At 35.7% G+C, this 26294-nt stretch overlaps 1 protein-coding gene across 3 annotated transcripts in view; it reads right to left on the bottom strand.

Annotated features, from left to right (window-relative positions):
* Window positions 1–24321, bottom strand: part of LOC114479073 (nuclear receptor coactivator 2-like) — a 57926-nt gene extending 33605 nt beyond the window's left edge. Inside the window, exons 1-2 of one of the 3 annotated variants that reach the window (XM_028472529.1) lie at window positions 24064–24321; window positions 23887–23949 (exon numbers count right to left, since the gene is read on the bottom strand). The gene's annotated coding sequence lies outside the window, so the exon portion shown is untranslated. Of the gene's footprint in view, window positions 1–9605; window positions 9820–23886; window positions 23950–24063 lie in introns of those variants that run through there. The other 2 variants (XM_028472526.1, XM_028472528.1) reach the window with 2 other exon arrangements.
* Window positions 24322–26294: the final 1973 nt, after the last annotated feature.

The following is a 26294-nucleotide window of genomic DNA, read 5'->3' as shown; positions in this document are numbered from 1 at the left end:
AGAGTCCCTCCTCAACAGGCTTCACATTCACAGCATAGTAAACCATATTTTACAACGGACAAGAATTAATGTGCTGCAGTTTGTACAAACTGTACAAAGCATAATCTAACAGGATTGTGCTCGTGACCCATCAAAACAATGTACTATATTTAATGTGCCTTCAGGCAATATGTGGGAGCGCTTAGACCCGAGGGGGAATACAGTAGGTGTTGATAATTTCTTCAATGGGAGAGTTCAAGTTTATGTATCCATCATAACTGGCACACACTGGCCCCTTTAATAACTATCACTGTATGTCAATGTATTGTGTGATGATGAAAAATACCACCAAACACAAAGTTATGCCACTCTGATCTGTGTATTCTGCTGTTCAACTTGTTCATTGACAGAGAAAAACCTAAACTGTGGTTTTCATCTTTAATGGTTCGTGGCCCCATTTTGATATCACTAATTTCTGGCAACCCCAGATATATTTTTCTGTCTTTCTAAAATTAGCTTTTGATATTGTTTGTTAGACAGTGTTAAAAATACAGAGTAAACCAGGATTAGCACACATAGTGACAAGATGTGGCAGGTCAGATATTTTTACACTGCATTTTATTAGAACCATGTTTTCTCAGTTGTTATAATACAATTGAATTTTTTTTAATATACATATATATATATATATTTGTTTTTTTTTTGTTTTTTTTAAATTTACTAGACATTTCAGGCGACCTCGTGTGAATTCCAGGTGAACCCACATGGGGTCACAACCCACAATGCATTAAAACTAAATCCTACTGTGTCAGTTTATTTGGGTTAACATTGAGTTTGTGTAAAAAGACGTTTTACCAGATCTACAAGTTATACTCACCCTACTTATTTACTGTTGGCTTGCCTTCAGCAGTTACACATTTTAAACATAATTTACATTTTCTTCTAGAATTCCATACTTTAAAGCAGTGGTTCTTCTTAATCTTTCTTTAATTTTGAGAAAGTGGAAAATTAACAAATAAAGTGTCAGCCTTGGTCCCACCCTAGGTGTGATATGACCGGAAATGATAAAACTATAGATATAAATGGGGTATCTTGACATTTTTGAAAAACTAAAATAGATTTTCGAAATGTTTTGATTATTATTAAAAAAACAAAAAAACAACAACAATCTTAAACAACTGTATTTCTATACTTTCACTTTGTGAATCTAGTTAAACTAAAATGCACCAAATACTATTTCTTTTCACTTATTTACAAAATATATTCATCTTTCTACTCTATGGTTGTTTTTAAAGAGTTTTCTAAGCAAAATATTGTAGTCAGAAAAAGGGAGTACTTGGATTCTGAAATAAAAGAAAGGGGGTAGTTGAGCCAAAATAGTTTGAGAACCACTGTTCTAGATGGTTGGTACTAGTCGTACATTGGTAGCCTTCTTTTTCCCAATTATATATATCTATATATATATATATATATATATATATATATATATATATTCAAATCTCTCATACAGCCTTTTAAAACTACTGCTTTACAGAGTGTGGACAAAATAATAATAACAATGAGAGACATACAGTAAATCTCCTATGATTTATCATTAACATGCAAATAGTGCTTATTAGGAGAGTAGGCCTTTAAGGCTTTCCAACAGGCTAATGCATCACCTGACTCTTGCATAACAGGCAGGCACAGAAGCTGATACTGCGCAGACGAAGGCAGGAAAGAGGAAGAGGACCAGAGAAAACAATAGTGAGGGAGACCAAAAACAGCTGAGAGGAAAAACACAGATGGGACAGAAAAGTAAAAGTCACAGAAAAAAAAACAGATAGGCACAGGAAACACTTCTTCACACAAGTGCACAAGTAAAATGATACCGTTAGAGGAGGAGGAGGGGGTGACAGGAGGAAGAAAATAGGAGGAGGGGCATTTGTTGCTCTAAATAATCAGGCCTGAGGCGGAAGGAAATATGGCCTAGTTAGTCCATGAAAGGACACGAGAGCAGCCAAAAGTGGAGAATGAGCAATAACATAATGGACTAAAACAACAACCACAACAAGCCAAACAGATGACATATCGTCTCTGCCAAGTGGTGTTTTTTTGGCCGTGCTCGTGGGGATATTTCACACAATGACACGGAGGAGCCCTTGTTCATCAAGTCTGAACTTTGGAGCTCAGACTTGTTACATATACCCACGTCCATCTGTGCCAGTGGACTTTTGGTGATAAAGATGTTAGACTAGTGGTGGTGGAATAAAAACAGATAAATCAAACAAACCAGCAGGGAAAACGGACACTGCTATAAATTCTGAAAACACTAACAATATGATCTTAATTCTACACGAGACACTAACATTAACAACATGGAACATTATATTTGCCAAGTAACAGCTCTGTGGCATGGCTATGAGCATTTCAACAGGCTGATGTGTAAATGAAGCATGTGAAGAATGTTTGGTTGAAGGAAAACACTCTTTACTACGATTGCAACAAAACCACAAAAAAAACTGTTAAATAAGCTAAATTTTAAACATTACTCAATATCTTTATGACAGACACGGGTACGACATTTGGAAATACGTTAAATAGAAAAAAGCTGAGAATTATTATTTTGCCTCAGACAATAATAGGCTTCCTAATTTAAGATACAAAGATAAGTAGGAGTCCTTACAGCTGATTTTGAGGTAATGACAAATAAAAAGGTTTTTGCCTGATATTGAATTGTGTTGCATGGATGATATTTCCCCAGTTTTGGTAAACATGTTCTCCTGTACTCAAATATTAACCAAGCAGATTTTGATTGTTAAAGGTCAAGTTAACATTAACCTTAATTAAAGGTCTAACTTTGCAATATCTTTAGACAACCGTAGGGGAGCCTTTTCCCAATGGACACAAATGTTTAAAAAAGAAAGTGTCTATTCGTACGGTTACCGTACGGACAACCCCCGGTGCTATTGGTACAGTTACCGAAGTACAAGCACGTAGCGTCTTAGGGTTAGGTTATAACCCAATATCGCAAAAATTTTTAGGGTTAGGGTTAGGTTTAGTCACGTGACCCGAACTGGCCAAGAATGTCGGTATATTGATCCGGCCACTGTACGGATAGCCACTGCCTCGAAAAAACCACTCCAGGACCGCCTAATCAGGTTTAGTAAATAAAGGTTAAAAGTTTGACCACATGTCTAGTTTTTATAACTGGTTTACACGATTTTTCAATTGAATACACAACAATTTAGGTGTTCTGGCAGAAAAATAGCATTAAGTTGAACTTTAAGTTTGTGTGGGAAAAAAAAACTCCAGGTTTGATCCATTTAAACCCATAAGGTTCTAATAATCCATCTGAATTGTATATTTTTCAATATTCATCTGAGCTCATTCACCCACAGCATTACCTCAGTACGATAGGTAAATAAAGGGTTTGAGTTTAAATGCAGTCTTTAATAAATAGTGCACTAGGGGTGTACATTGCCATGAAACTGACGATACAATACGATTCACGATTTGCATGTCACGATGCCATATATCCTAATACTAAACAATACAATATAGATCGGGATATATCGCAATATCAAGTTTACAAGTACAAGTACAAAATAGTATAAAATACAATTTATTCCATTTTTTTTTAACTTGTGAGAACAAGTAAATGGTAACAAACTGTAATTCAAGTACTAATATTTTATGAAACTGTCAAATTACATTTTTCAAAAAAGTTTAACTTTTGCTTCTACAACAGATTCTGTTCTTAAATTTGCTTTAAAAAGAAAAAAAGTAACCACATACATCTATAAGAGTGCCCAGTATGTCTTATGATGCTAAAATACATTGAGTAGTGAGGAAATTTTTTTAACAAAGGCGTTTACATACTATGCATATGTTAGTGCAATTATATTGGGTTTTTTTTCATTAAAAACATGATTAAAAAAATGTATTTGGACATTTTTTTGGATCAATACAATAATCGCTTACTGAAATATTGCGATATATCGCCGAATTGATTTTTTCTTACACCCATATTTTGGACTATACATTTTAATTTTTTGTTTTCCATTTTGTCTTTTTTAAGCTATACTTACATCCATGTTGTGATTCCTCTGTTTAAAAGAAAACATACTGTTTTTTTCTTGTATTAGGATTTTGTTTAAAAATGTATAACATGAAAGCAACAAACACGCACACATGCAAAGAAGGGCTTTCCAATAATGGACGTTGCTCAGGCCAATACTAATACAATCAGAGAAGCCAAAAGCTTGGTTTTGTGAAGCCATTTCAAAACAATTGGAGCTGAAAGAAGAGGAGGCCAGAGGGTCAAAGCAGCCATTAAGGAATTAAAGCAGGGGATTGATCACAGCTTGTTTAAGTGGAATCTGTATCCAGTGGAAACATGGCTCATCTGGTTCTTTGTTTTAGGTTTATTTGGGGGTCACACAGTAGTTAGAGGCAGACGGTTTTCCATATGTGTTTACAGCTGTTTCAATACAAAAATACCAACAAAGAGAAAGAAGTTGCTTTCGAAAAAAAAAAGTATTTTAATCTAAAGCTTGACTACACTGTAGATTCCCCTTTACTGTCATATAAATGTGTAATTTGGATTGTTTACATTCTTTTAACCTGAAAAATGGACTCTCTGGGCTTTTCCTCCTTCAAAAAAATGTTCCAGTTCTCTTTCCTTCCTGGTGTGCGTGAGACAAGGTACAGAGAAGGTAGGTGTCGGGTTACATTCAGATGGAAGTCATGCAGAAAAAACATGGACACAACATGGTGCAGTGAAAATCTTTGAAAACAAACAAGGCTCGACAGAGCCAGATAAGGTGCAGGTTCATTAAAAGTCATGCTGAGGACTAGGAATGCTGGGAGGCCGATGGTTGGAAAGAAGCGGCCATTTTTGTATGAAACCAAAGAAAGACAAACCAACATGAAGGCAACAGTGATAAGTCTAAACAAGTGCCACCTGCCTGACAGACCAACCCCACCCAAATTATAGTTGTCAGTGTGTAATGCCCTGTGAACTGTGATTTAAGCAGTAATGAGTGGCTGAGCTTGCTGACGCTAGAGGTTTTGCAACAAAACAATCGACCAGATAAACATAGAATTGAATACAAAAACAAATAAAACCAGGTGATTTTTATATAACGCTCACATTTTCAATTTGACTTTGTTATCGATAATATCAAATTGTGATTTTGAATTTTTATTATTTTACACAGAAATGCAACAGATCTGGGGCGGTGTTTAGCTCAGTGGGTAGAGCGCCCGCCCCATGTACAGAGGCTATAGTTCCTCACCTGCAGCGGGTCCAGGTTCGATTCCCGGCCTGGGACCCTTTCCTGCATGTCATTCCCTGCTCTCTCTGACCCCCTTTCCTGTCAAGCAACTGTCATATAAAGGCCACTAGAGCCAAAAAAATCCTTAAAAAAAAAAAAAAAAAAAAAAAGAAATGCAACAGATCTGCGATTGGCAAATGGACATATCCAAAAAAATGGGGATTTGTCAACAGGAAAAATCATATTTAGCTGAATTAATTTTTTTTTTTAATAATAGCTGTTGAATTTAAAGCTGCTACTCACAATAATTGTTATTAGTTCAAATCAGTGTATGCCTCAAAGATCAATGAGTCAACATCATTCACTCAAAAGCAAAAGAAAAAGGTTGAAATTGCCACTTGAAAGTTTGTTTTGGTTTTACTGTAAACACTTATTTTAATAAGAGTTTCATGCATTGCATTGTGGGATGTGGAGTCCCATAAATGGATGCACAGAAGTGTTTGTACTTTATTCTTTTGTGATTTTTGCCTGACAAGAAGGAAAGTCATTTGCTTGACACCATTTTTGTTCTAATTTCTTCCCAGTAATCCCTGTCATATCAGAATAAAGTAAAAACACTTCTATCCATCCGTCTCCACAACTCCACATCCCACAATGCAATGCACTAAACTGTTCTTACGGCGGAGACGAAAACAAACTTTCAATAAGCAATTTCGACCTATTATTGTTCTTTGAGCAAACTGTCTTTGATATAGTGATAATATGCTTACAATGTGGATCCATCTAATAGAAATGATTTTGGGTAGCAGCTTTAAGAGCACGTAATTTATAAATAACATTCACATTTTTTACTTTTGACATTTCACTTTGTTCTCAATAATATCAAATTGGAGATTTTTACACAGAAAGTCAACAGCCCTGAGATGGGCAAATTAGAAACTGTTGAAGATCATTAAATTATTATTAAATATATTATTCATAATACATTTATCATTTTTTTCCCTAGTAACACAAATATGTACTAGCTGTAATAAAAATTATGATAAGAAGGAATAACTGGTATTTGAGGTAAAGTATTTCGTGAGCAAACATGCTGTAAATTAAAAAAGAGAGAGGATGAGATTAGCATTGGGAAATCAGTGGGTTTGACAGTGATGACTGGTTGGAGAGACCCCTAAGCTTCTGTTAAGGCCATATTCTAAAAGCCAGCAAGCCCTCCATCACACACCAACATAAAGTAGATTTAATACCCCTCTGCGGCTGGATTAGGAACACTGGCCTCTCCCACACTGAGGGGCCGGGACCAATGTACAGTGCTTGTGTGTGTGTGTGTGTGTGTGTGTGTGTGTGTGTCTAAATTTGTGCGCAAGTGCACCTCTGTGCGTTGGCGTGTTCTCATCAATACGTCCAATCTCTTTATGTGCATCTCATCTGTTTTGGTGCCACTGATGGCTTTATTGGGGCGGCTTTCTGCGTGTTGCTCTGGACAGCATGTATTTTGTAGATGTAGCTTTACATTGCTGGCTCCCAACAGAAACCAAAGCCATTGTGCATTGAGCTACCAACTACTAAACATTACATAATTTGTATTTGACAAACACAGAGGCAGGTGGGTGTGTGTGTAAGAGTGGGGGGGGGGGGGGGGGGGGGGGCAACCCGTCCTGCAACTATTTCCAATGACCTGATACTTGTTACTTCATTCATACAGACACATATTAGCTTTCATGGAATTCTCTTTACAAGCACAAAACTAAGAACAACAGCCCAGAAGACCATGAACTTTCTTAGTCAATTCTCTAATTTTAATACCAGTAATAATTTAAATTGCTAGAAGGGCTTTGCTGAATCTCGAGCATGAAAAATAGAAAATGTTGTTTTCTTTGCACTGCATTAATAAAGAGCTTAATTACTGTTTTAAAATATGCGATTGCACATTTTCTGTTATTTTTATGAGATTTGTAAAAGAATAGTGAAAATTTTCAATTTTCTTTTGGTTTGTGGGGGGAAGGGGGGGGCAGATAGCGCCTTTTTGGGAGCTTAACGCCACTTCACATAAGACATACACAAATAAAGAAAATAGAGAAAGAAATAATAAAAATGTTTGATACAAGGAGAAACTTTTACAGAAGAGTAGATAAAATCCATTTATAGAATCAACTACATAGAGCAGTTTTGTCAGTTTTTTGCTTCTATAACATTTAGGTTTTTTTGTGCATTTTAAACATGTATCTTTTTCCAGCAGGAATTACCCATGATTTTTTTTAAATGGAATAAATGTGTGTCAGGAGGTTTAATAGATAGTTTCCAAAGCCTCCTGACACTGGTGTGCTGGAATGGAAAGCAAACGCCTTTCCGTGTGCTGAGGAGGGAGTCCTCATAAAATCCAAGCTGTTCAAATTGACATGCATTGACGAGTGCTCTTTTCTTTTTTTTTCTTTTTTTTTGACGTTACAAAGGATCATCACTGCATTTATTTTCGTCAAAACAAAATGGGTTTTGACCAAAACAGAATCTCGCTAAACGTCGTAAATAAGTATGATGTCTTTATAATTGTATTGTTATCATAAAACTATGAGATTAGCTTATGAAAAGCATTCTAAAATGGTAAATCCTCTGCTAAATAGAGTTCTATTAGGATGAATAGAAAGTTAGGGCATGATCAAAATTGAAAAAAATACAAGACAATTGACTAACATTTACTGCAACTGAAGTCTGTTAAGAGTACAATACTTTTACTGCATTAAAAAAGAAACAATAAATTAAAAGGGCTGTTTACTGAAGGCTTGTTTACAACCTAGTCAGCCAGCATCGAGTCATTACACTGCATGTGAAGTTTCATGTAATGTGAGAGCCAGATCGATTATAGACCCTGATCAATAACATTGAACAAGCCTGCCCGGATGCTAACTCAGTTATCAACCAACCCCCATTGAGTAGGATCATTGAGAAAAACAGAGACAAAACCAATAGTTGGTGGAGGAAAAAATACACAAAACACACAATGTGATGCAAAAAGATGAAAAAAATAAACACAAATCCTGCCAAACCTCTTAAATTTTGTTTAAAAAATAAATAAATAAAAAGTGCTCACGGTATGTGCACACAGATGAACAGAGAGAAAAATGTGCATAGAATCAATAGCATATTAATCAATAGATGAGAATATTCAGGAAACCTACTGGTTACTGAAACAATGCAATACAAAGTGAAAGTAAAAATAGCTGTGGGCACTATGTGGGTCTCACATTGTCCTACTTGTCAGGGGTCAAAATCCACCTTCAGTTCACTGATTGACTTATCAGCAGTGAGTGTGTGTCTGTATGTACCAGCAAAACAGCCTGTACAATGTGCATAACAGTCCATTTTTGAAAAAGAAATTGAATTAAGGATGGGAAATCATTAAAAATGTTAATCTGAGAAGGCTTGATTACAAGTGCTAGGTTAACGAGTCCCTGCTGCTATTTTTATAGAACTAGGTTTTGTTGTGTTTTATTTTTAAAATAACAATTTACCAGGTGATTTTCAAAGTTGTACAAGTTTTCTCTCCATTCATCAAGATAAAATTAATTAGCATTCACCTATGATCACAGCAAACCTGTGACTCCTCCACCTGTTCATCAATGTGCACGTTTCTTTTGCTTGTTTAGTTTATTTTCACCGTGAACCTGCCATTTTTTCGAATGACTTAACAGCAGTTGTTATTCAAGAGGAACAAACTAAACAGTTCGCTGGTTAGACCTCAGGTGACAGAGCAGCTTTGGGCCTGCTGACTATGCACTCTGTGTGTGTGTGTGTGTGTGTGTGTGTGTGTGTGTGTGTGTGTGTGTGTGTGTGTGTGTGTGTGTGTGTGTGTGTGTGTGTGTGTGTGTGTTTCCAGTCATTCATACCACTCCTCTCACCAACAAGCACACACAACAAAAAACTATTTCAAAATAAAAACACGTTAGCTCAAAGTCCAAGTCTGACTAAGACAGATAAACCTATAGGGTGCATTAATTTATTCAATGTTTTTTAAATAAATACTTCTTAAGAATTGAATAGATAAATAAATAGCATTTTTAACAACTAATGATTGACAAAAATGTTATAAAAAGTGTTATCAGTTAAAGGTTAAGTGAGAGCGTTTAAAATTCTCTAATGACCAAGAGCCACTTTAACACCCAGGGTCTAACCAAGCTGTAAATTCCCCCAAGAGGAGTTACTACTGTGTGCCATACAAAGCAACAGCTACTACTGTTGTCAATTGGCAAAGTATTAAAAAAAAAAAGATTATTTTCAATTGGAATTAATTCAAATTAACTATACAGCTAAAAAAAATCCTCACTGTGCCTTTAACTGTGGTGTCAACAGAAACTGGTCATTGCTTACCTTTGCATCGGTGAAACCAGCCCATAACTGACATGGCACCGGCCAAACATCCCATGCCGGCTTGTGTGTGTGTGTGGGGGGGGGCACCACACAGCAAGCAGCAGCCACTCATGCACACACACACTCACACACAAACACACGTCCAGTCCTTCCACTCTCTTCCCTGTGAGATTACTCCGGTGTGTGTATCAACTGTGTCTAATGACAGCTGACAAACTACATGCCACAAATCCTCTCTCCTCTTTTTCACTCTCTCTGTCACTCAGTTTCCCCCTCCCCCAATCACTGACACACTCCTCCCTTTCTCCTCCCACTACACACGTACACCACACACACACACACTCCTCCCTCCTATCTCCTATTAGCCAATGTGTAGCACTAAGCACTTCTCTCTCTCTCACAAAGCCTTTCTTGGTACAACATGATTTACATGACCGGTTGTTCTACAGTAACGCTTTGCATTTTTTTTTTACACTGATATTTATGATTATACAAATAAATATCTGAAGATCAAAAAACCTGTTAAAAGCTGTCACACACACGCACACACACACTGCCTGTTGCTATAGTTTGTTTGTTTTGGTGCCACTTTTACTGCTTAAAAGGTTTGTTTTTCTATGTGCATTTCAAACAAACATGTTGTAATACTATGATGATCATGTGTATTGATATCTAGAGATCAGCTTTGACACAAAAAGGAAGTCCCTTTTCATTTCTGTACATTAAAGGGATCCTCTGTTTTCACAAACTGTTATTATTATAAGCAATAATTTATTAACTTACCGTTTTAAAACCTGTATTCCGCCATCTCGAAATCAAGTGATTGAAGACGTCACACACCCCCATTTGCCTGTAAACATCCCATTGTTTTCTATTGGAGTGAACAATTTATCAGCTTTTTTGGTCAAAATGCCAATTTGTGCTGCTTTTGGTTGCTCTAAATAATCTGGAAAAGGTAAAAATGTTGATGTAACATCAGAATAAAAACTGACCACAGGGGGCGACAGTTCAAACTCTGCGGTTTCATAGTAGACAATGAGGCAGAGAAGAAGAGCTCTCCTAAGGGTCCTTTACACTCCCTTAAACAGTGTGCAGCTGACACTCTGGTAACTGAAGTTAGCGAGTAAATTACAGACTGTTGAAGGACTCCAACCCAAAAGGACTTCAATCCTCAGCGTTGGTGTGTCTGTTTAAGGGAGAGTAAAGGCCCCTGAGGAGAGCTGTCGCTGATTATTTTTTGGGTCACTACTGTTTTTATCCTATATCGGTAAACCAAAGAGGTTTACATCGACATCTTTAACTTTTCCTGATTATTTAGAGCAACCAAAAGCAGCACAAATTGGCATTTTGATCAAATTATCTAAAAAGTAGGTTTAATGCTTCACTTGAATAGAAAACAATGGGATGTTTACAGGCAAATGGGGGTGTGTGCCGTCATCAATCACGTGATTTCAAGATAATGGATTACAGGTTTTAAAACGGTAAAGTAGTCCCATTTTTAAACGTTAATAAAACCAATATGGTGCAAATTAATTTTTGTTTTGTTTTGTGAGGCATAAATCTAATAAGGAAACTTCAAAGATTTTAGGCCACAAGATTCAGTACAAAACTTCTTGATTTTGTTACCAATTTTTGTGTAATTTAGAGGACTTTTGTGGAGTCGTTCATGAGATATTGCAATATATGTGGAAAAATTGAGAGTTCTTTCACCAGTTTGCAAATAAAGATGACTGCATTCATGTGAAATAAACAATGGACAAATACAATCATTAAATTGGTCAATTTGAGATATCTACAACTGAGATATTTGGTAATTTAAACAATAATTAATTTTTTTTTCTGTCATTTAAAATTTCTCTTGCGGGCCGAAATGGATGCTCTAAGGGGCTGGATTTAACCCCTGAGCCTTGAGTTTGACATGTGATGTATATTATAAAGCTGTTATCTCTGATAATTTTCCTATTAGATAAAATCATATTGTAGGCCTCACAATAAATTGAAAATAATTTACTCTAAAAAAGAAAGGAAAAAGGTTGAAATTGCCCTTTGAAAGTTAGTTTTTATCTCCACCATAAACACTCTTGACAAATTCACGCAAAGCATTATGGAATGTGTGGGAATTTCCACCTTTTTCTTGGAGTAAATTATGTTTGATTTATTGATCTACGTGGCCTACATTATGATTTTATTTAATTTTTAAAAAATATCGATGGTAGCAGCTTTAACTAAGAGTCCCAAACACTTGTGCTTCATGTCTTCAACTCAAATTTTTTTACATTTAAATAACACCAAACCTTGCAAGCAAAAACAAACGCACAAAAAACAACTATTACTAAACAAACTGTGACAGAATGAATGAGAAAGTGGATGAGTAATGCTTGTCCACAGATGAATCATTCTAAAGTGGAAGGCATTATCCCACAGCACAACAGAAGTCCATCCATCATCATGCACAACCAGATACTCCGTCCAGGATAAAGTGTACGGGTGTGCTTGTTTTTGCACTGTAAAACGTTCTAGCAGAACCTCAGCTTTGACAAAAGCCAATGGGCACGCTGGAAATATCACTCTAACCTACAAAAACAAGAAGGCCTGCAGCTTTACTCAAACAATGACCCTGCTGAGAAGACCATCCAGAGAACTTCTCTGCGCTTCCTCACACCGGGACACTGACCTTGGACCAGTATGGTGCTGCTTCAGGTTCATCAGGTTTCCAATAGACTTAGCTTACAATAGTAAAACATAATTTCAGTTTAAAGGAATTCTTCTTATTCTTAACCAGCCTAAACAAGCTGGAAACGTAGCGTCAGAAATGTAAAGAGTACTGATATATCCTACTCAAGTAGAAGTAATTTTACTAAATTGAAATTGTACTTAAGTACAAGTAAATCGTCCATCAATACACGAGTACAAGTAAAAAGTAGCTCAATTAAAGAGTCCTCAAAGTAAAAGTTATTAGTTACTTTCACCCGCTCACGTTTTTTTTCCTTTTTATACAGTAAACATCTCATGTATAAATTGGAACTTCACATATTTTCCATAAAGGCCTCTGTATAAAATAAAAGCTTTGTCAAAATGTACAATTATTTTTTAAATAAAATAACACCAATGAATTCAATTCAAAATTTAAAAAAATGATCAGGCTCCAAGTATAGCTACATTTATGAAAAAAGAGAAAATAACCATTCAACGCTGTTTCCGCGCCGTGCATGACATTTAATCTGATTGGTCGGCTATGATGTGATGCATTTGATTGTTGTCTGGTCATTTCATTTTTTGTAGTTTCATTTTGTGTTGATCATTTTAAAACAAAAAATAAAAATTTACTCAGTAACGGTTGGGTGCAGAAATGTAACAAATTACTTGACTACATTTAAGATGTACTTAAGCACAAGTAAAATTACTGATTTAGAAATTAACTCAAAAAGTACTCATAAAAACTCAATTACAGTAACATGAGTACATATAATCCATTACTTTTACATCTGTGTAGCGGTCATTCTCCCTAAGCATAAAAGTCCAAACAATGAGTCCCATGCCATGCTGTTCTGCTCAGAGGTAAAGACTACCTGCTTACCTTTTACAATCAGATAAAAAAACAACCTGTTGTTTCAGGAAATGTTGAATGTCACATGTGCAGTCGACTGTATTGCACATTCCTCTGTCACTGTAATGCCCAAACGTTCTTCAATAAAAGCAAAGATTGCAATGGGAAAAAAAAGTAAAAATCTAAAAAATAATTGCAAACAAAAGACAAGAATTAGGGCTGGACGATATGAACCAAAACTCATATCTCGATATTTTTTCTCAAAATGGCAATATAAGGTATCAATTTCTACCAGAAAGACAATTCTGGGGTAAACTTGCTGATGCAAAATGCCACACAGACATATTTATGAACAAACAGCTGCACAATGTATGTCACTTTTGACTTTTTTCTCCTGAAAAGGACAGCATGTGTGAGTGAGTTCTGTAGTGTGGCTTGTTTAGGGGAAGGCCTGGGTTAGAACACATTAAAAAATCCATCTAACTGTACTTTTCATGATGTTCTGAGAAGTAGCAAAAGCAGCAACTCCTAAAACAAATACTTTAATATAAAATAAGCTATAAAAAAAAAAATGATATGAATAGCTTTTTTTGTCATTGCACATGTTACAAAGCAACGAGATATCATTTTAGATGAGAAATGTGCTCACAAGACAAGGAGAGGTGAGGGGGAAAAAGGCAGGTTTTATACTGAATTCCCATTTGAGAGTAAAATAGAAAAACTAGGAAAAAAAATCTCTCAGTATACATGCATTAAGCAAAACAAAGAAAACACAGTCACGATAACCATTTGCACATGGGCAGTAGGAGTGTGACAATATCTCGTTACGGCGATATATCGCGATATTTTTCCGCACGATCAATAATCAATATGCTCCTGCTAAGTATCGAATTTTTTTTCTTTTTTTTTTCCAAATTAGTTTTTTTTTTTTTTTTTTTATTGATTTTTTTTCAAAACCATTTCTGCTTTTTCACTAAAATGTGCAGGTACGTCTTCACAGAAATTTTGCCACTGTGTTGAAGGAACCAATATATTGTTTACTGGAATATTGCACTATAATGGTGTCACTGGTAAGAAAGACCCTATTTTTTGTTTACAGAAAGAACTATTGGAGATACTTATTCATTTACATTGGTATGTTGACACTTATTTACAGAAATGTTGCACTAAAATAGTGTCACTGTTCATAGGACACTTTTTCAATTTATTGTCTTTCAGAGATATTAAATAAAAACTGTATTTTTTCACTTAATCTTTTTTTCTCTTGTTATGTCATAGATTATTGTAGATCAATGTCTGACCAATATATCGATAATCGCAGTATCGTCATATCGTGAGATAATCGTGACCTTTGTATCGCGTATCATATCGTATCGTGAGGCACCCAGAGGTTCCCACCACTAGTGGGCAGGTGTGGGTAGGTGGTGGGTCCGGGGTCAAAGTGTAGGGGACGGGTGCTGGGCGAAGAGGAGGAGAGGATATTGATATAGACGATATTGTCATTTTTGATATCGCCAAAATATAGAACGCGATATATCTTGAATCTCGATATATTGCCCAGGCGCAAAAAGAGTTATTTCAAATAAACTTAGAAACTATCATAACAGAAGAAGAGAACCAGCCAGGATACGCCTATGACAGGATGCCAGCCAAACACCAACATTATATCCACACCTATATATACATTCACAGAGAAACCTGATTAAGTATCAAAGCCTGTAGCAGAAGTGAGCCCATATATGCTAAAAAGAGAACACAGAACACTTGAACACGCACCTGCCACAACTAAGAAGACGTCATGTGCTTGGTCAGTCTTTAACGTAGGAGGGTTGGACAGCTGGTTCCAACCCAACTGCTTTGTGAACCACACGAGTGCATATTCAGGCACAAATGTCCCTGTGCTCACAATGACAATGAGTAAGTATGCATGAGATGCAGCACCGTTTGAGCACTTGAAACTAGATGTAGGTCAGAGACGTGAGCTTGCTAGATGCAAAACAAAAAATACATGCTATAGCTCTTTTTAAGAACACTAAAGGTGTCCTATACATGGGAAGCAATAGAATTCTAGAGAATTGAAAATCTAAAATGATTCTATGTGTAGAATTGATCTAAAGGTTTACCTCTGAGTGTGCTCTGTCTCTTCAAACAAACAGAAAAATGCTAACCAACTACTAGAATGACTTTTGTGAAAAATATTTAAGCAAAGAGAAAAACATATACACAAACTGATCTACAATAATGCTGTAGAAATTAAATTCTTCGTAGACTGGATAATAAAGATGTTATATCACACAAAAACCTAATATAATAATATCTATAAGTAAATCAGCTTACTTACTGTATTAGTTTTTTTTTTTTTTTTAATAAAGTAAATAAATTATTGGTTTGTTTCGAGACCTATTCTATCAACCACAGCATGACTAAGCTTATTTCCTAGTAGTAGTAGTAGTAGAAGCTATATTTGTCACATTCAAGTTTCATTTTCCAAAAAACAGAACTAAAGAATAAACTGATTAAATCTTATATCAATAATCTTTGATTTGATTATTTTTCTATTTAAGATAAAAAGGAAGATTTGTTTCTCTGACAGTTGGAGCACATGTTAAAGTCTCTAATCTTAAGTGATATATGGAATAATATACAGTATGTGTTGGGTAAATATTATGTATGTATCTTGTGGATGAAAACAACAACAGATTTTAAAACTCGAATCAAAACTAACCTTTTTATAGTCATTTCAAGGTTTGTTCAACTAAATTTGACCTTAGCTAGCAGTCAACAGAATTTTAAGTAGTATGTTAAATTACAGAGAATCATATGTAGCATTAAAGCCGCACAATTAATCCAATTTTTATCGTGATCATGATTTTGGTTGCCACGATTAAATTAAATTGATCGTCTGCATTATTTACAATTATTATACGGGCTCTGCACTCTGTAAATGTGTATTTATTTAGTTAGCCTTTGGTACATTTTAAATTCTTCTTATTTTTTTTTTTTTTTTTTTGCAAATTATAATTAAATTTTATAACTTCACTTTGCACTGTAAACTGTACACTTTGTTAATTTAAAAGTAGTGCAACAAAAACAGATTTTTCCCTAATATGATTATAATCGTGATTACAATATTGATCAAATATAATCCTGATTATCATTTTGGCCATCATCGTGCAGCACTATGTGGCATGTTAACATTCAAAGATAAAAACATCTGCTTGGCATGTGACATGTTTAGGGGTGTTAGTACGATGTAGCTACAGTGGTTATAACAGGGCCCTGAAGCACAGAAAGATAATGAAAGGGAAACATAAATTCAAAAATGTGCTGCACAACTAAACAGCCGTCTTCCTGCTTGTCAATATTTTCTGTTACCACCAAGCTGCCCTGTGATAATGCTCATACATCCTCAGCTAGGTTGAGGTTGAAGCTACTTTACATTAAGACCACAGACTAATAAGCTTTGCTAAACCTGCCCTTACAGTATAGACAAGCACACTGGACCTCTTTAAAAAAGGTTTTCTCTTGGATTTAGCGGGTTCTCACGTAGCAGGTCAGTAATGGTGTACATACAAACATTATTAGGTATACACTACAAGAAACGGAAGCTTTATCAAACAACTTGGTTTAATTCATTGTCACATAAACACAATAATTTATTTTAAAGTTCATCTGTTTCAAGTTGTTTATTTTTTTACCTAAATAGTTTTTGACTAGTCACTCGGGTTGAAATGATGCACCGTGCCAATTTTCTTTTGTTTAATGAATCCAAATGTTCTGCAATAAATGTAATCTTACCTTAAAGCTGATATCCGGAGTTTCTGAGAAATCTATGTTTATGTATGATTCTTTTGAATTGCGAAAAAATACCTAACTAGTCTTTCACTATGGTCTACTGTCGGTAATCATTCATATACATTAATGATGTCCTTCCTTCATCCTATAGACCCCTATACAAATGGAAACGATCGCCGAGTGCGCCCAGCCAATAGGCTTCGACTTCCTGGAACGAGGACTGTCAATCTAAGTGAATGCGTGCTGCGTAAACTGTGCACAGAAATGAGGCCACGCGTCTCAAATAGGTATCACTCTGAGCAGCAGAGCGTCACGGAGGAGAGCTGCGAAACTCAAAGTTACCCATTCCACAATTGCCAACGTATAAAGCTTCTACGTAAAGACAAAAGAAAAGTCTGGCTACAAAGCTTGTGGATAAACGTCTTCGTGACCGCAACAGGATTCATCTCTGAGCTGCTTTTCAAAGGTGGAGGGAACTTGCAGCTTTTAAAAGGATTCTGAACGGACCAGAATTTGGCGACATTTCTCATGGACAGGTAATAAACATGTTTTAATCAAAAGTTATGGCACTCTAACAATAAATATGTAGTTTTTGTAGTTACATGACTTTGTTATGTTTTGCAATGCGCGTGCACAAACGTAGAGGCGTAGCTTCTGGTAAATTGGCAGAGGCAGGGGAGGAAGTAGAGCTGTTGAGGGCGGGACATCAATACGTTCTCTCAGAAACTCCGGAAAGCAGCTTTAACACATTTTTGTCCACTTGAGATCTTAATGTTCATTTGCTATATTAGTTTGCATTCAGTAGTGTCATTGAACACTCAAATGCTTTAAAACCCTTTAAAGACAAAAATTGAAAAGATATTCAATACAATCAAGAGAAAAAGTCAAATTCAATGGATTTTTCTCGTATTACCAATTTATAAAATTCTGACAATTGTTTTCTACAAGTGTATTATTTAACTATAGTATTGTATAGTATTGCACAGATTAATCAAAACCTGCTTCCACCAAAAGGCAGCGATGAACACCGTGGTTAAGTCTTGGCCACAGCTGACGCTTGTTCGACAAAAGCTTGTTATGCTATTAACTTGCATTACCCAGCCACCGGCCTGCTGAGTGTCTCTCTTTCTCTCTCTAATGAATCTGCTGTCAAAGTGCTGCAGATCTACAGTCAAACGTCAGCTCTAGCTAACCAAATTAGCACTCGTTATGCAACCTTCTACGCTTTTGTTCCCTGCTTCTTTTTCTTCCAATCTGTGCTGCATTGACTGCAATTTGTACCGTACATTGGACGGTTTGTACGCTTCTGCATATCTATGTTGGACTATGTATGTTGTGTTCTTTAGTGATGTTAGATCTAATATGCAACAGAAATGTACTTTTCAGCAATGCCAACATGTGTCTCTATTTTAGTTTTTGCACAAAATCTAATTTTTCTAAGCCTGAATTTATAGACCACTGGCTACAGTTGTTGTTGTTGTTCTGCAGACATTTTAAACACATTTCCAGACACAAGTAAATCAATTTGTCAAGTAAATAAACCAATTTTAAGAAGAACCATTACGATGAATACAACCAGTTTTGGTGAATCAAGTTAAACAGTAACTAACCCTGTGGCTTTTGGCTGATGTGTGTCTAAGCCTTGATTATGGGCGAGGCTCCTAAGCCTAAGTTAAGACACGCTTAGTCTATACGATAAAATCTACAAAGAACAATCAATGCTATGCTAACTACCAACTCATTACTCACCATACCTCTCTATCTATTCACAATTCTCTCAATCTAATCTACAGCTACTCTTAAAAAACTCCAAACTCCAAAAAAACACTTTTTTCGGCTGGAAACTAATGTATTTGGGTATTGTAGTAGTGCTGTTGATTGATCCTGGTCCAACTCTCAATGTATTTTAATTTGGTGTATTTTGTTGTAAAATGTAAGAGTGGCTGCCCTCTATGGGTTGAAACCCAGCTATTACAATAGATTTTTGCTATTGGTTGAGAACGAGATTCTGTGAATTGGACCATCTCGTGTCACAAACAAGCACTGTTGGCCCCGCCCCTCCTATAAAATCTAGCACCTGTGGACTCTGTAATCTGTGTAAGTAGGTTAAACTAAGATAACTGTGAATAGAGAAGTATAGGGAGAATTGAGTAGCTAGTTAGCATAGCATATATTGTGTTCTGGAGATTTCATAGTGTAGACTGGGCGTGTCTTAACTGCTCCAGGAGCGCCGCCCATAATCAAGGCTTTTTATTTTAATTTCCCCCCTAGTGGCAGGTCAGCCCTGGTCACTGTTTATGGCATGGGTGTTGAACCTATTTTAGTTCAAGGGCCAAATACGGAGCAGTTTGATCACAAATGGGCCACAGGTTTTAGGCAGGAAAATGAATAATTTTAACATTATGTTGCCAAGTTTGCACTTTCAGTTATAAATTAGACATAAAGTATGACAGGCATCAACAAAATCTAAGCAATAAGTGATGATACTTAAATTTTCTTTGATTTTTATTTTATTTTTGGACCATTTTTTTTTTATTTAATTTGCGGAGATTTTGTGGAATAATTTTAGAAAAATCATGTTTTCTCTGTCATTTTCATTTTCTCCTGCGGGCCGTATCAGATGCTGTGAAGGGCCAGATTTAGCCCCCGGGCCTTGGGTTCGAAACATGTGCTTTATGGAGACTGTGTGAAGAAGCTGGAGAGAAATTAAACAGCTCCAAAGTAAACATTATAAATAAATAAAATTTAAATAAAATTTTGATGTCATGTTTTGATTTATATCTTGCCTTGGTTTCTTTACTCCCTAGTCTTGGTAATGTCTTAGACTCAGTTAGAGTAGTCTTGACTACAACACTTAGTACACTTAGTAATGTGTTTCAAATTCTCCCAGGTGGATTAAAAAGGACAACACAAAACATCTGTGTTTTGTTGGAGACTACCTAAGCTTTAAATGACAGGTGTAAAAAAAATAATTATAGACCGCTTCAGAGGATAAATAACTTATCCTGTTTCTCAATGTAAATATATGCGATAAGTATCTGGTTATACAGTAAGAATAACCAGAACTACAGTTTTTCTATCGCTCATTCATACCCACTTATTTGGAGAATGTTTTTTTTTTTTTATTAGAGAGGTTCAATAAACCTTATAAAGCCTACAAGATTTTACAGCTGGGGTTGCCCTCAAGAAGTTTGTTACGTTTGAGGAAATGTGTGTACACACAAATAAGAGCTTTCGCAAAAAAAAAACAAAAAAAAAAAAACTTGCACACACCTCCACAGAAAGTAGTTCCCTGTCTTTCAGCTAACTTGGGGTCTTTCCACTACAAATATACTGTGCTACTGTCTCTGGCTATATATGTCACCATGGCAACAAATTACAAAATGTCAATCAACAACTGTTTATGGGTGTTGGTCTCATTAATAAACATCACAAACACTGAGGGGGATATTACACTTATTATGCTGCTGATCTGCACCAAAGGCAACTTTAGGAGGAGTCAAGTCTGTGTGTGTGTGTGTGTGTGTGCGTGTTTAATTGAGCACTTGGTCTCAGGAGGATCAGACCTAGGAGACAAGCGTCTCTGCAGCGTGACAGCAGAAAGCCTGGGGCGGTAAGTGTCTGATAAGTTCGTGGCAGCGAGAAGAGCCAGGCGTAAACAAACAGTGACGAGAAAGCAACGCATTCACCCACACGGCGCACAAGCTAACCTGTGCCAATGTACAGATAGCATCAGGGTTGAGGTCATTTATAATTGTAATTGCGTAATTGATAATTAATTACAAGTATGGTGTACATAGAACGGCAATTGTAATCGAAAAAAATCTGTTGCCGTTGTAATTGCCAAGAAAATTCTATAAAAAATTGTCAATTTGTGTTTGTGGGTTAGAGTCAGGATATGATTTAATTTCATTTAAATTTGGACAATACAGTTTTACAGTACATACAATAGTGTGAATGTAATAGCTATTACTAAAGTCCAACTCTTATCCCTAGTTGGGTTTTACATAAGATAAACATAACCAAAGCGCTAAAATGTAAATGTAAAGATGCTAAAACGACACCATACACACACATACTATCATGACAACAGGCCTATAAATGACATCCCTACATGGTACACTAAAATATAAACTACATGAGATCATTAGTAAAGCATTTTGGTCCCGTGTGGGCTGTTTATAAGCACTATATAAATAAAAGTGAGTAAAATTGTACATTAACTTTAGTAATTGAAAACATAATTGTAATTTACTTTCAGGGGGAAAATAATTGTTATGATTTCATTGGAATTGGAAAAAATGTCAATCATAATTGAATTGTAATTGAAAATGGATCATTGAAAACATCATTATAATTGAAAAATGTAATTGACCCCAACCCTGGATAGCATAGGTGGGTCTGTGTACAATATCACAGTGTAATTACAGTAGTTCATAAATAAGTTTTTTTTTAATGAGCTGAGAAGTGAACCATTGCATGTAGATTTCTATTCTGATACCATTCAATTAAGGTTTGTCACTGTTATTATCTGAATACTTGAATATAAAAAATTCTGCAAAAAACATTATCTGGTAAAGAGTTTTGTCCTGCAAGAACTAATCAGAAAGTTGACTTTAAATATAATGATGGGTTTCACTGACATGAAATATCAAAGTGAGAATAAGACGTAAACCTCTTTCCTTCCTCCTCCTCCTCTCCATGCTGTTACTATTACTGTAGCTGCCATTGGCCAGGCCATTATTTGAGCCCTCACGTGATTTACAGAATTCAAGCCACTAAGGAACCTTCTCCAGGCAAGCTGCCAATCTCATGTTGAGATCTTAGCCTATGAAACACTACTGCAATCTTGTTGCAGCATTTCAGCTAGCATGGGTGATGATATAGGCTAAATGTAGGCAACCAATCATACACGTAAATATACAATTCTTAATTTAATGTACATAATATACTCATATTTTTACTGAAATAAAACACAGTGACTGTACAAAATATATATCTACCTCATGTGTGTAGTATATGTTTTCGTTGAAATGGTGCTAAACTTTTGAGACTTTAGGTTGGTTCTTCTTCTGTTGCGCAATTTTTCTTCACAATGTAAATAGTGAAGCTACACTGCGCCCCCGGAAGGTCATGTATGGTACTGCAGCAAAAATGAGGCAGAAAGCAGCCGCCAGCCTGAATTTACAACAATAAAAAACACGTCCGTGGATGCAAATTTTTGTAGTCAACATAATCAATTATGTTACTAATCATTCTTGCATTATTGTATATGTTACGCACATTTTGGTTGGCGCCAATCTCGAGACAGTGTATATATTTAATTCTATTTTTTATTTCCCCCCCCCGGCAAGAACAAAAATAGAAATAAAATAAAAACCTATTTAAAATGCACACATCTCTTTAAAAAATAAACAAAAAACACATTAATAGTGCAGTTCCCAGTTGTTCAATGATAACAAAGTAGATGTGGAGACATGAAAGGGAATGAAACACAGGACCTAGAACCTCAGTGCATGTGTTGCAATCATTGTCAAAGGTCACTTTAGAGCGCACAAAAGAACAAATAGGCTCAAGAGAGCCACAGAAAAAGAGAAAGAATCATGGGTCCAGTTACTGTAGATAACATGTCTGTAGAAATCTGACAGCAATGGTCACGTCGGCAAACGAACAGGTTTCCTATAGTGACATACCAGCACAACAGCAAACACAGACAACAGCAAACATAGACTGATTCTTGTTCCCACCCTGACAAAGAACTGCACGACAGCTCCATGATAATATATGTAGTTCAATGAATGACTTTTTACTTTCTTTCTAGAATCAGTTTTTGATCATGTTCATTATACTGTGTTACGAGTTGCCAGGATTACCGTACAAAGTGACAAGTTGCATCAACTCACATATTTTTTTCTTTGAATATTTTTAAACTAGATTTATATTTCAGAAAGTGAAGCTGGACTGTCTTGTAGAATACAGTTTGAGATGATGCAATTTTTTCATTTTAAAAAGATTAATAATTAAAAAAAATGTAAAATATATGTTGATCTGGTGTCACATACTGAGTTTACCTGGGATTATAACCCTAACCTAACCCAACACAATAAACAAATAAAACATGTCCGTTCACTTTGAAAACAAAAATTAATTATTATTTTTTTAGCAAAAATTCATTATCGCGTAGTGCACATGTAGGCATGCGCACATACAATCTCAGTACGATGTGAACTCACTACATGACACTGGTTTGTTGTTTAATCAATTACTAGACATTTCAGGCAACCCAAAGGTTGAAAAAACTGATTTCATGTAATGTAAATAAAAATATACAGGTTTTTTTCAGCAATTACTAGACATTTCATGACCCCATATAAAAATTACAGGTGACCCAACATGGGATCACAACCTAAAGGTTGAAAAACACTGACTTAATGTCATGTAAATAAATAAATATATAGCTTTTTAATCAATTAATAGACATTTCACAAGACCTCATTTAAATTCCAGGCAACGCAACATGGGGTCACTACCCAAAGGTTGAAAAATACTGACTTAATGTAAATATATATATAAACAAATGACATTTGATTTGTATAAATATCTATTTGGAGCTCATGAATTCATGTTTATTGAAAGCAACAAGTGGGTGCTAATTATGTTGGCATAAAGCCGTCACTTCCTGTCCAGGGAAGCACCTGTAACTTAAGTTTAAACAGACGCGTCTGTTTTAAAATAATGGATATTAAATCAGCTGTAGATTAATTATGACAATAAATGTTTTTAGTTGTTAAATGTAACGGTGGAAATGAGTATTAGCCGTCATGGTCGGTGTAGCTGCTCAGCCAATCAGCAGGCAGCTAATAGTCAATAAAGAACGCGGAGTGATATAAAGCTGAGAGCTAATAAACCATGGCGGGTTCACACGTCCTGTAGTCTTACCTGGGGCTTTATTTCTGTTGTCATAACGACCGTGGCACCGTTGTCAGAGAAGAACTACAACACCTGGTGATGATAAGCAGTTTGACACTTCGCTGAGGCGCCGGTGCTTGTATTTTGGGGGTGGGACCAGAAGGTGTAGCTGAGGTCAGGGAGTGACAGACAGTAAACTAAACTTACCTGACAGCACAGACACAGGCTGGGAGCGGTGGTCCGTTGGTCGGTTGTCGGTCATAGGGACGGAAATGCTGCCGTGGCCGGGAGCCGCCGCCATGTTCACACACACACACAGTGAGTGAGTGCTGAGAGGCTGTTTATGTTTAACAGTAGACCCTAGAACACCTCCTCCCCCTCTGTGTGCCACCACCACTCAGGCTACACTGCAGGGCCCTATATCTGCCATCCCTACACTAGCACTCTGATACACTTCTATGATAATATAACATTACAAATATTATTATTTTTTTTAAAGAAGAATGAGTAACATTTGAAAACTCAGCTGACTTTGACCCCGCCTCCTTCTCTGTTTTGCTTTTAAACCACGCCCCCTTTAATCACGAGCAAATGACTGACAGGTCAAATGAGTAAAACCACGTGTGTCAAACTCAAGACTCGCGAGCCAAATCCGGCCCTTTAGACCAGTAAATCTCAACTGGTGGGTCAGGACCCAAAAGTGGGTCGCGGACCTGTACTGGGCGGGTCCCATACTGCTGGTCAAAAATAAATAATTACTAAATGCCTCTCATGTTGGACTTGACTTTTATTTTGAAAGAAACGTTTTTTTAACAGGCACGCAGTGAAATGTATGTTTCACAGGAAAATATATAGATTTATGTTTTTAAAGAGATTAGATATGAGTGTTTTCAACAGCTATTTTTTGAAAAACAAAATTTGGTTGGTTGAATTAAAAAAAAAAAAAAAGTGAGTCGCGATTTAATAAGACCTTGGTAAAATGTGGGTCCCTGGGTGAGACCAGTCCCCTGTTTTAGACCATCCAATTCGGCCCACAAGAGAAAGTTAATTTAAAAAAAAAAAAAAAAAAATGACAGAAAACATGATCATTGTGTAAATGATACTCAACAAAATTTGCAGGGGCTCCCAGTTTCCCCAATGCATATACCGCACGATTGCAGTCATTTTTAATGTTATACAGTTGAAAAAACTTTTCCTCAAAGTATAACGTCATATTTCCCTTAATTAAATACAAATTTAGGACATTAAAAATATTGTCTGTTTCTTACATATTTTGTATTTTATGTATAAGTAGAAGTATAAACTAGGCCACGATAATGTTGAAATCACTCGTTTACCCACATAAAATCTGTGACTCACTTGAAATCAAACTGCTCCGTATTTGGCAACTGTAGAAATAAATGTGCATCATAAGCTCTGGTACTGACCCTCCAACAGTTCAGGGTGCAATCTTTATGCTTATTGACTCTACACAAGATAAGCGTGTATAAACATGGATAGATGGTGGATGTTGCAAACAAATCAAATGATTGATCACGTGATTTATCACAAGAATGCTATTGTTATTAGATGTGTGCATTGCCATGAATCTGATGATACGATTCACGATTTGCATGTCATGATACAATATATCCCGATACTAAACAATACGAAAAACATTGCGATATATCGTGATATCAATAATTACAAATTTCACTTTTACAAGTACAAAATGGTATGAAATACATTTCATTTTATATATAAAATAAACTTTTTTAAATGGTAACTAACTGTAATTTAAGTACCAATATCGAAAACAAGTGGTATGTTTATCCAACTGTCAAAATACATTTTTCAAAAAAATTGAACTTTTGCTTCTACAACAGATTCTGATATTTTGTTTTAAAAAAAACCTAATTAAAAAAATCGATTTGGACAATATTTTGGATCTATACGATATTCGTGCAGTTAAATATTGCGATATATCAGCAAATCGATTTATTCTTTCTGAAAATATCAAATATTAACTTTATTATAAAGTGTAAGAGCGGCAACGAATCATAAAACATGTCAGCGTAACAACTACAAATCACATACATTATTTCAAACTTCAGACATTTTTGGCTATACTAAAAAAAATTGGCGCAAAAACAAACTTTTAGTTGGAAAGTGCCAGTCAAGGCCGGTCAACACTTATTTTTTTTTAGTTTCTACTATTGTTTAACAGTGTGTAGATGGGATATAGAAAGATAAATCATTAATATGTACTACAAGTAAAACTGAGTAGGTAGCCTAGAATAAATGTGGGTTATATGGAATTAAAAAAATATTTTTCACTGTTACTAAGCATAAATGAAAGAGAGGCATTTCATACGTCTATTCAGATGTAGAGTATGTGTGGCAAAAAGAAACAAAAATAATCCTCCTTCAATGAGGAAACTTTCCATTCTTTATCCCCA

The sequence above is a fragment of the Gouania willdenowi genome, chromosome 17, assembly GCF_900634775.1.
Source record: "Gouania willdenowi chromosome 17, fGouWil2.1, whole genome shotgun sequence".
NCBI lineage: Eukaryota > Metazoa > Chordata > Actinopteri > Blenniiformes > Gobiesocidae > Gouania > Gouania willdenowi.
Note: the sequence above shows the minus strand (reverse complement) of the source record. Positions and strands in the feature narration are given on the sequence as shown.